The sequence below is a fragment of the Rattus norvegicus genome, chromosome X (genome assembly GCF_021556685.1).
Source record: "Rattus norvegicus strain SHRSP/BbbUtx chromosome X, alternate assembly SHRSP_T2T, whole genome shotgun sequence".
NCBI lineage: Eukaryota > Metazoa > Chordata > Mammalia > Rodentia > Muridae > Rattus > Rattus norvegicus.
This window is the reverse complement of record NC_141554.1, coordinates 50,508,514-50,520,406: the sequence shown is the minus strand read 5'-3', so window position 1 is coordinate 50,520,406 and position 11,893 is coordinate 50,508,514. Positions and strand designations below refer to the sequence as shown.

At 36.7% G+C, this 11,893-nt stretch overlaps 1 long non-coding RNA gene across 1 annotated transcript in view; it reads right to left on the bottom strand.

The window, feature by feature from the left end:
- Positions 1-9,259: 9,259 nt before the first annotated feature.
- The window catches only part of LOC120099307 (uncharacterized), a 44,086-nt gene continuing 41,452 nt past the window's right edge, over positions 9,260-11,893 (bottom strand). The window contains exon 3 of the long non-coding RNA XR_015646551.1: positions 9,260-11,186. This is a non-coding gene — a long non-coding RNA (uncharacterized LOC120099307). The remainder of the gene's footprint in view (positions 11,187-11,893) is intronic.

Below are 11,893 nucleotides of genomic sequence, written 5' to 3'. Positions count from 1 at the left end.
AGACAAAATCTTTTTCCCAAAATATGGTGTTCCTTAGTCTGTAACCAGAAAAGCTTGTATCTTGCACTCTCTCCCAGAGTAATAATATAACCCTAAAACTCAAAGTCACACCCATATGAAGATCAAACAATTTTTTGAAAAAGGAAGTAAGCTAAACAATGAGCCTGATAGGCTTTTGTACTCTATGATATCAGGAAATGAACTCAAAATTCCCGTGGAACCCATGTTAAGAGAATCTGAGCTTCCTGTTGTGGTAAATACCAAAAGTCACCACAAGTCCTCACTAGCCAGCATCAACAAGCCATATGGCCTTTAGTGGGGTAATTCATAAAACAAGCCAATTACCTTCTATCAATTCCAATATCAATAAGCAACATATCAAACCCAGACTTTAGCCCGAAATATCTCAATCTGTCAAGCTCTCTACCCGGAGCCACGGATTTTTATTTAACCTTAATAACTTATATAATATATGTCTGCATTCACTCTGCCTGGTGTTATAGACATTTATCACAACTCTCTACTTGGAGTTAGTGACTAATTTTTTCCTATCTAAGTTCTGAACTGTGGATGAAAATCCCCACCTGATTCAGGTAATCACTTTACTCTCTTCTTTCTAAAAACAAACTTAATCACCTTTTAATAATACCTGTCATTAAGAAGTAGCTTGTCTAACTAGGATTTCAACCCAAAATTCCTGTGGAGCCCACATTAAAAGGAATGTGAGTATCCTGAAAGACTTTCTAACAACTTGTGAGTATCCTAAACAACTTTCTTTAAAAAGCAGCTTTTAATCTCTAACTCTCTGATCTGCCATTACTTATCACATAGCCTGGGACCTACAGCCTGCCAGCCCAGGCTTCTTCCCTGTTTCTTTATTAAATTCCCCCACTTGAGATAGCACATGACTTAATGTGGCGCTGGCCTCCTCTTACTTAGGAAATAAAAGCTTTCTCTCAACACTAGGATTACTAGTGGACTCTTGTCCATCACATTGGTTTGCCATCTGTTGTTGTAAAAATATAAAAAGTAAAAAAGGTAAGGTTGTCTTTTATCTCACTCTGTCCAGCACCTCAGTGCCCCAAGATATCTGCTAGATATCTTGGTGGAAACACATCCCAACTCCGTGGCGGCCCAGTGTCTCCTGATGCCGCACACTTTCCTACACTCAAACCGTCACATAAAAGAACACACAATATAATAACCTTTAACCCAATTGGTAAGATATAATTCCCCACCTAAACATACAAAGCCTGGTACCATCATCCCTTGAGAACATTAATAACAACCTGTAAATACACAGAGCAGAATCTTAACGTCACCGGCCATGGCTTCTCACCCCATCCTTGCTCTCTTGACATCTATTTTCAACCTACAACTAAGAGCAGTGTTGTTAGAATATACCATATGTTACTGAACCTAAAAGATCACCAATTACAAGATCTTACTTATGCATAATTTATGTTATTGAATTTGGTATGTCATACCCTGTGTCTCAAGTCAGGTTCAGCCAACTGTCCTTAGGAAACCAACAAAAATTTGATAAGTCACATCATTTCAGCCAAATTATTAGAGGAAACCAGAAGAGATATATTCAATGTCACCAGACTGGGAAGAAGAACAAAGAGTTACAGTGATTCCCCAAGTAACTTTTAAGTGTCTTGAGGGAAATTAATGCTAACTAGGAGCCAAGGATATGCACATCCAAAGGGTCTCGGCTTAGGTGTACTCCCACCCACCATTGACCCATCACAGTATGTGCTTCAATCTCATTCTGAAGGTGACCTGACAAATTGTTAGAACTCTGTGAAATCTCTTTCCAGGAGAGAAATTCTCCCTCTGGCTGGCACCTTTTCTTTCTCCCGGCCTGATTCCTGGGAAAATTTTCATTCTTTGAGACCCATTGTTTCCAATAGTCATGTAGTCACTGAAATACAACAGTCTCCTTAGAATATTTTCATTATTGCCTTGCTACTTATGGGAATGTTATCATGAACTAAACTATGATAATGTGTAAAACATCATTTCATCACATCAGAATATGTCTGATCTCAAAATACTTCCATCAGTATCAGGATATTTGACAATTTTTACTGTGGTAAATTGCATTTCCTGATACAATTTTTATCAATATTTCCACATATGTACTCAGAAGTAAGGAGAAGGTAAGTACAATTGATCTGGGTTCTTTCAATCTTTAAAAGTTCTATCTTTATATAAAAGTATCAAAAATGAAAACTCATTTCACGATTGTCATATTTATATGGCTTTGTTGCCTTGAAAACATTTAACATTTTAGTACCAAATAATTTTATATATGTTCAGAATACCTTAAAAAGTAAATTATTGATACTTCCAGTTTCCATCTGCACCCAGAGTTAGCATTGTGCCACAGCTCTCTGTACCCAGATCCTGCTATTAGAGTGCTGATCTCCCAGAAGTTCTGACACTCCTGAGAGCACAGGTGAGACCACTACTTCTTCTCAGAGGGACTTGCCTGGAGCTTGTAGGACACAAGAAATGAGGAAGAGTTTAGAATAGTATCCTTCTGGTTCCTATCTGCTGCAGCAGCTGACACTGTACTACAGATGCCTGTCCACAGATCCTACCAGGAGAGAGCTGGTCTCTGGGTAGTGCTGACACACTTGAAAGCACAGGTGAGACCACCACTTTGCTCAAATACCTGGCCCAAGGGGAACCTTCGAGTAACCCTCAGAACACAGGAACCCAGAAGCAGTGTGGCACAGGATCCTTCCAGTTTCTGACTGCGTATGGAGATGACCCTGTACCACAGATCTCATTACCCAAATCCTGCTTGGTAAGAGCTGGTCTCCCGGGAGTGCTGACACACCGAATTAAAGGAGGGTCAAGTCACTGTCAGAGACAGCAAGAGTAGCTAAGACCAGAAATAACCAAAGGGCAAAAGGCAAGTGAAAGAATCTAAGCAACAGTAACAAAAGCCACTAATAATCATCAGAACCCAGATCTCCCACCACAGAGAATTCTGGATACCTAAATACACCAGAAAACCAAGAATCTGATTTAAAATCACAACTCATGATGATGTTAGATGACTCTAATCATTTATGAAGGACATAAATAACTCCGTTTAAGAAATACAGTACAATATAGGTGACCAGGTAGAAGCCGTCAAAGAGGAAACACAAAAATCTCTTAAAGAATTACAGGAAAACATAACCAAACAGGTGACAGAATTGAACAAAACCATCCAGAATCTAAAAATGGAAATAGAAACAATAAAGAAAACATAAAGGGAGACAACACTGGAGATAGAAAACTTAGAAAAGTGATCAGGAGTCATAGATGCAAGCATCACTAACAGAATACAAGAGATAGAAAAGAGAATCTCAAGGGCAGAAGATACCAGAGAAAACATTGACACAACCATCAAAGAAGATGTAAAATGCAAAAAGCTCCAAACCCAAAACATCCAGGAAATCCAAGACACAATGAGAAGATCAAACCTAAGGATAAGAGGTATAGAAGAGAGTGAAGATTCCCAACTTCAAGGGCCAATAAATATCTCCCACAAAATTATAGAAGAAAACTCCCGAAACCTAAAGAAAAAGATGCCCATAAGCATACAAGACCCCTAGAGAACTTAAAATAGATTGGCTTAGAAAAGAAATGCCTCCCATTACATAATAATCAAAGCACCAAATGAACAGAACAACGAAAGAATATTAAAAGCAGTAAGAGAAAAGGTCAAGTAACATAAAGGCAGACCTATCAGAATTACACCAGTCTTCTCAACAGAGACTATGAAAGCTAGAATATCCTGGGTAGATGTCATACAGAACCTAAGAGAACAAAAATGCAGGCCCAGTCTACTATATTCAACAAAATTCTCAATGAACATAGATGAAAAAAACAAGAAATTCCATGAGAAATACCAAATTTACACAATAAATTTCCACAAATCCATCCCTACAGAGGATAATAGATGGAAAACTCCAACACAAGGAGGGAAACTACACCCTAGAAAAAGCAAGAAAGTAATCATCTTTCAACTAACCCAAAGAAGATAGCCACAAAAACATAATTCCACCTCTAACAACAAAAGTAATAGGAAACAAAAGTCATTGGTCCCTAATATCTCTCAATATCAATGGACTCAATTCCCCAATAAAAAGACACAAAGTAACAGACTGAATACAGAAACAGGACCCAGCTTGCTGCACAAAGAAAATGCACCTCAAAGACAAAGATAAAAATTTCCTCAGATCAAAAGATTGGGAAAAATTTTCCAAATAAATGGTCCCTAGAAACAAGGTGGAGTGGAGTAGCCATTCTAAAATAGAATAAAATCAAATTTGATCCAAAAGTTATCAAAAAATAAGGCAGAACACTTTATATACATCAAAAGAATCTACCAAGATAAACTCCCAATTCTGAATATCTATACTTCAAATGCAAGGGCACTCCCATTCATAAAAGAAGACTTACTACAGCTAAAACAAATTGCACCTCCCACAATAATAGTGGGAGACTTCAACACCCCTCTCTTAGCAATGGACAGATCATGGAAACAGAATCTAAACAGAGATACCGTGAAACTAAGAGAAGTTATAAACTAAATGGACTTAACAGATACTTATAGAACATCTCAGCCTAAAACAACTACAACAACAAAAAAATACCTTCTACTCAGCACCTCATGATACCTTCTCCAAAATTGACCATATAATCCCTCACAAAAGTGGCCTCAGCAGATACAAGGAGATAGAAATAACCTCATGCATCCTATCAGGTCACCATGGACTAAAGCTGGTCTTCCATAACAACAAAAAGCTGAACTGAAGCTCAAAAACTATCTACTCAATGATAACTTGGTCAAAGAAGAAATAATGAAAGAATTTAAAGACTTTTTAGAATTTCATGAAAACGAAGGCACAACATATCCAAACTTATGGGACACAATTAAAGCAGTGCTAAGAGGAAAACTCATAGCTCTGAGGGCCTCCAAAAAGAAACTGGAGAGAGTACACAGTAGCAGATTGACAGCACACCTAGAAATTCTAGAACAAAGAAAAGCAAACATACCCAAGGGGAGTAGACAACAGGAAAAAAAATCAAATTCAGATCTGAAATCAACCAAGTAGAAACAAAAAGAACTATACAAATTATCAACAAAACCAGGAGCTGGTTCATTAAGAAAATCAACAAAATAGATAAACCACTAGCCAGACAAAACAGAGTGTACAGAAACAATATGCAAATTAACTAAATCAGAAATGAAAAGGGACAGAAACTGAGGAAATTCAAAAAATCATCAAATCCTATAACAAAAACCTGTACTCAACAAACTGGAAAATCTTGATGAAATGTTCAATTTTCTAGACAGATACCAGGTACCAAAGTTAAATCTGGATCAGATAATCCATCTAAACAATCCCATAACCACTAAGGAAATAGGATTAGTCCTTTAAAGTCTCCCAAATGGAAAAAAAAGCCCAGGATCAGAAGGGTTTAGTGCTGAATTCTATCAGACCTTCATAGAAGACACAATACCAATACTCTCCAAACTTTCCATAAAAGAAAACAAAAGGAACACTAACCAATTCCTTCTATGAAGACAAACCTGTGTGTATACCTAAATCACACAAAGAAGCAAAAAAGAAAGAGAATTTCAGACCAATTTATCTTATGAATATCGACACAAAAATACTCAATAAAATTCTTGCAAACCAAATCCAAGAACACATCAAAATGATCATCCATCATGATCAAGTAGGCTTCATCCCAAGGATGCAGGGATGATTCAATATATGGAAATCCATCAATGTAATTCACTATAGAAACCACTGAAAGTAAAAATCCATGATCATCTCATTAGACGCTGAAAAAGCATTTGACAAAATTCAACACCCCATCATGTTAAAAGTATTGGAAAGATCAGGAATTCAAGGCCCATGCCTAAAAATAGTAAAAGCATTATACAGCAAACCAGTAGCCAACATCAAACTAAATGGAGAGAAACTTGAAGCAATCCCACTAAAATAAGGAACTAAAAAAGGCTGCCCACTCTCTCCCTACTTATTCAATATAGTACTAGAAATCCTAGCTGGAGCAATTAGACAACAAAAAGAGGTCAAAAGGATACAAAATGAAAAGGAAGAAGTCAAAATATCACCATTTGCAGATTATATGATAGTATACTTAAGTGATCCCAAAAGTTCCACCAGAGAACTACTGAGTCTGATAAACAACTTCAGCAAAGTAGCTGGATATAAAATTAATTCAAATAAATTAGTAGCCTTCTTCTACTCAAAGGATAAACAGGCTGAGAAAGAAAATAGAGAAATGACACTCTTCACAATAGTCACAAATAATATATAATACCTTGGTGTGACTATTAACAAGAAAGTGAAAGATCTGTATGACAATAACTTCAAGTCTCTGAAGAATGAAAATAAAGATCTCAAAAGATGTAAAAATTTCTCATGCTCATGGATTAGCAGGATTAATAGAGTAAAAATGGCCATCTTGTCAAAAACAACCTACAGATTCAATGCAATCACCATCAAAATTCCAAGACAGTTCTCACACAGTTAGAAAGAGCAATCGGCAAATCATTTGGAACAATATAAAATCCAGGATAGCAAAAACTATTCTCAACAATAAAAGAATTTCTGGGGGAATCACCATCTCTCACTTTAAGTTGTATTAAAAAAATAGTGATAAAAGCATTTGGTATTTGTACAGAGACAGGCAACTATTTCAATGGAATAGAATTGAAGACTCAGAAATGAACCTACAGAGCTATGGTCACATGATCATTGGCAAAGGAGCTAAAACCACCCAGTTGAAAAAAGATAGATAGCAGTTAGCATGTAGAAGAATACATATCAATCCATTCTTATCACCTTGTACAAAGCTCAAGTCCATGTGGATCAAGGACTTTCACATAGAACCAGATACACTGAAACTAATAGAAGTGAAAGTAGAGAAGAGCCTCTAACCATGGGCACAGGGGAAAACTTCCTGAACAGAGCACCAATGGCTTATCAAGATCAAGAATTGACAAATGGTACCTCATAAAATTGCAAAGCTTCTGTACAGCAAAGGATGCTCTCATTAGGAGAGAACAGCAACTAGGAAAAGATCTTTACCAATCCTACGCCCTATAGAAGGCTAATATCATATATAGATATAGATAGATATAGATATAGATGTAGATATAGATATAGATATAGATATAGATATAGATATAGATATAGATATAGATATAGATATAGATATAGATATAGATATAGATATAGATATAGATATAGATAGATGTAGATGTAGATGTAGATATAGATAGATGTAGATGTAGATGTAGATGTAGATGTAGATGTAGATATAGATATAGATATAGATATAGATATAGATATAGATATAGATATAGATATAGATATAGATATAGATATGAAGAACTCAAGAAGTTAGACTCCAGAGAATTGAATAACCATATTTAAAAATTGGGTACAGATCTAAACAAAGAATTCTCAACTGAGGAATATTGAATGGCTGTAAAGCACCTAAAGAAATGTTCAGCATCCTTAGTCATCAGAGAAATGCAAATCAAAACAACTCTAAGATTCTTCCTCCCATCAGTCACAATGTCTAAAATCAAAAACTCAGGTGATAGTAGATGTTGACAAGGATGTGGAGATAAAGGAACACTCCTCCATTGTTGGTGGGATTTCAAACTTGTACAACCACTCTGGAAATCAATCTGGTACTTCCTCAGATAATTGGACATAGTTCTACCTAGAACCCAGATATACCACTCCTGGGCATATACCCAAATGATGCTCCAACCTACAACAAGGACACATGCTCCACTATGTTCATAGCAGCCTTATTTTGTTTTTGTTTTTGTTTTTTTCGGAGCTGGGGACCGAACTCAGGGCCTTGCACATCATAGCAGCCTTATTTATAATAGCCCGAAACTGGAAAGAACCTCAATGTCCTTTAACATATGAATGGAACCAGATGATGGGAAAATATGTTACATTTACACAATGGAATTCTAATCAGCTATTAAAACCAATGACTTCATGAAATTCTTAGGCAAATGAATGGAACTAAAAAATGCCATCCTGAGTGAGATAAACCAATCACAAAAGAACACACATGGTATGAATTCCCTGATAAGTAGATAGTAGGCAAAGAGCTTGGAATATCCAAAATACAATTCAGAAACTACTTGAAGCTCAAGAAGAAGGAAGGCCAAAGTATGAATGCTTCAGACCTTCTTAGAAAGGAGAACAAAAATACTCACAGGAGGAAATATGGAGATAAAGTTTGGAGCAGAGTCTGAAGGGAAAGGCTATTCAAATAGTGCCCTCCCTGGGGGATATATCTCATAAACAGACACCAAACCCAGACAATATTGTGAATGCCAAGAAGTGCATGCTGACAGGAGCCCAATTTAGCTGTCTCTTGAGAGACTCTGTCAAAGCCTGACAAACACATAGATGGGTGCTTGCAGCCAACCATTGAACTGTGAATGGGGTTCCCAATGGAGGAGTTAGAGAAAGGACTGAAGGAGCTGAAGGGGTTTGCAACCCCATGAGAACAACAATATAAAGCCACCAGAAACACTACCACCACCGGAGCTCCCAGGGACTAAACCACCATCCTAAGAGTACACAGGGATGGACATATGGCTCCAGCCTGTAACAGTGGATGACCTTGTTGGGCATCAGTTGGGGGAGAAGTTCTTGGTCCTGTCAAGATTTGATGCTCCAGTGTAGGGGAATGTCAAGACAGTGAGGAGGGAGGGAAAGGATGGGTGGGTGAGTAAGAACCCTCATAGAATCAGGGAGAAGGGAAATGGTATAGTGTGTTTCTGGAGGGGAAACCAGGAAAGGGCATAAAATTTAAAATGTAAATAAAATAAATAAAATAAAATAAAATAAAAAAATGTAAAAAAAATCTGAAAAATAAACAAACAAACAAACAAATAAATAAATAATCAATCTTCGAAAGTATGGAGCTCACAGTAATCCAAGGAACCAAGAACCCCCTTTTCACATTTCTGTATACTGAAGCAAAAACACCTATGTATAAATCAACACCTAGCAAACAATTATAAGGCAGTTTTAGGAAGAAATCTTGATAACTAAGATAATATAAAATGTGCAACTTGGACCAGGTCAATTTTGGTAAGTCTTACCATCTCAGTTCTATACTACAGAACTCTCTATTGTTCTTATCATTTTCAGTAAGATGCCATTTGCAACAAGAAGAGTTTTAAAATATATTTGGAAGAAGTTAGAATTGAAATCTAGATACAGACACATATTTTGTTGGATTTCTAAGACATAGTTTTTTGCTTCATTGTCCTATGTGGAGGTAAGTTATATTTTCCAAATACATGGAATCAGTTCTAGAAACTCACCCATATTGGGCATGTAAAGTTAGAACAACAAGGAAGAAAGGCCAGTAATAATAGCAATATGTGCTAAGTATCCAGTACCTGTAAATATGCAGTTAGTGTATGATAAAGAGTTGTTTAAATGTATGATGCCAGAAGCTAGACTGTGAGAAAAGTCTTTTAATCATTAGTCATAAATCCTTAAACAGAGAAGTTGCTTCACATCAATTTCTGTCTAACTTGAAGGTCTTTCCTAAAGAAATCTAAAAATCCATATAAGCAGTGAATCGTGGGAAAGGGGTATAGCTGAGTTGTTAAAGGGTTTGCCTAATATTCACAAAACCCTGGATTTGGTCTCCAGTACTGTATAAACTGCAGTGGAACATGCCTACAATTCTAGCACTCAGGAGATGGAGGCAGCAGAATCAAATGATCAAAGTCATCCATGGCAAAGTTTCTTAAAAACCTCCAAACTAGGTAGGGTAGTTTGGGTAGGTATGCTGGATGCTGGTAGAACCTGGAGGCCAGGTCGGCTTTGGTACGTAAAATATGCACATTAGTCCCTCATTCCTGGGTCTAAAAACCAAACATCAGGACACACTGTGACACACTACAGCTTCCCAGACAAGATGAGATATTTTGTATGTTTTGCATGTTTATTTGCTTGTGTGTTTTATTGGGAGGGGTTGCAAGGATGAAGGATAGATATGAGGGAATGGGGAGATGAGCAAGAATAAAACTCAAAGTATCAATAAAACTTTTAAAAACGAGAAATATCATACACGTCAAAATCCTTAAGTATTAGTCCATGTTTAATTTGTATATATGAATTCTTTCACCTAAAAACCTAAAGCCTGTTATGCCTCAGACTGTTCACATACCTAAAAATAAGCTCAATCTAGTCTATATGATGATTTTATGTGGTAAGATTAAAGCCATCATTCTATGGTAGATTGAATATGTACTTCTCTCTTCAATAGATTCATATGTTTGAATTCTTGGCCCATATGGAGTAGCACTATTAGGAAGTGTGGCTTTATTGGAGTAGGTATGGCATTGTTGGAGGAAATGTGTCAGTAGAGGTAGGCTTTGAGGTCAAATATATATGCTAAGGCTCTGCCCAGTATGAAATCTAGACTCTTCCTGGCTACCTTCATATCAAAATGTATACCTCTTGGCTCCTGCAGCACTATGTCTGCCTGTATGCTGCCATGTTTCCCACCATGATGATAATGGACTGACCTTCTGAAACTATAAGCCATTACTTGTTTGCCTTTGTAAGAGTTATAAAGTAGAAATTTCTGGTTTCTTTGGTGAATCAGTTAGGTCATAATGATGTTTTGCTGGGGCAGACAGATGAAATAATATTTTGTTAAAGCAAACAGATGAAATAATGTTTTACTGAAACAGACACAGGTGAAAAGATGTTTCTTTAAAAGAGACATGTGATGTTTAGAAAAAATATAAATATAGCAACAGACAGTAGGACAAAGGTTGCTCTTTGGTTCATCTTGCACTGCCTTGTTAGTCTCTGCTGACAAATGTCACTCTGAAATTAGTTGGCCTTGCACTGTATTGTTGATCTTCCATTGTCATGCTTTTGTAGAGAGTAACTCATCAATGAACCTCTCATGATATGCTGGTGACTTATTGCTGCTTCCATGGACTCATGCTGACATCGTGGTTTATTCTCATCAAATTGCTGTTGCTGATTCATGTACAGTGTTCACCAAGTGCACTGGACTCAAGCTGCTGTTTCATGTTCAGAGGCTTGCTAGTAAACTCAACTGCTGATATCCTGATAAGAAAGATTGGAATCACCCTCAAAGAATGGTTTGTAAATAGGTCTACTTTCCCCATGTCCTAATAACCATTTTTTCCAGTCCTTCTGGTTGGTGGTGGGTTGGAAGAGAAGTTAAAGGATTTAAGAACCTATATTAAACTAGGTTTTGAAAAATAGAAGCCAACAGAGTTGACTTGGTCATATAGTGTCTCTTCACAACAATAGAATCTCAACTAAGACATACTCCATTGACATCAATAGTGGCAGATTCCTACTATAGAAAACAGGAAGATTTTTTCCAGTTGAATGGCTATGTGGCAAAACTCTGAAGATGCCTTTTATTGAAGCTTCTCGGAATTTTACCTCTTACTACATAAAGTAAGTACAGTATTCTGGTGATTATTTAGTTGAGTTTTTAAAAATAAATACAACAAAAAGTCCAGAATGCTGTTAACATTGAATAGAGGCCAGATACTGAAAATGGTTAGTTATGAACTCCCTTTTCTCCTTGGATTATTTTTTTCTGATTGATGAGTAAGGATGAATTTTCTATAGGGCTGTAATACAGAAGCTTCAAGGCTATATTTGTAACAACATCTTTACAGACATTGATTTACTTTGTCTCAGAGTAATGAAGCTATAATTGCTTCAAACAACACCGATAGGGAAAATGCCAAAGAAACAATATGTGATATAGGAAACCAGCTATATTTACTTAGGGC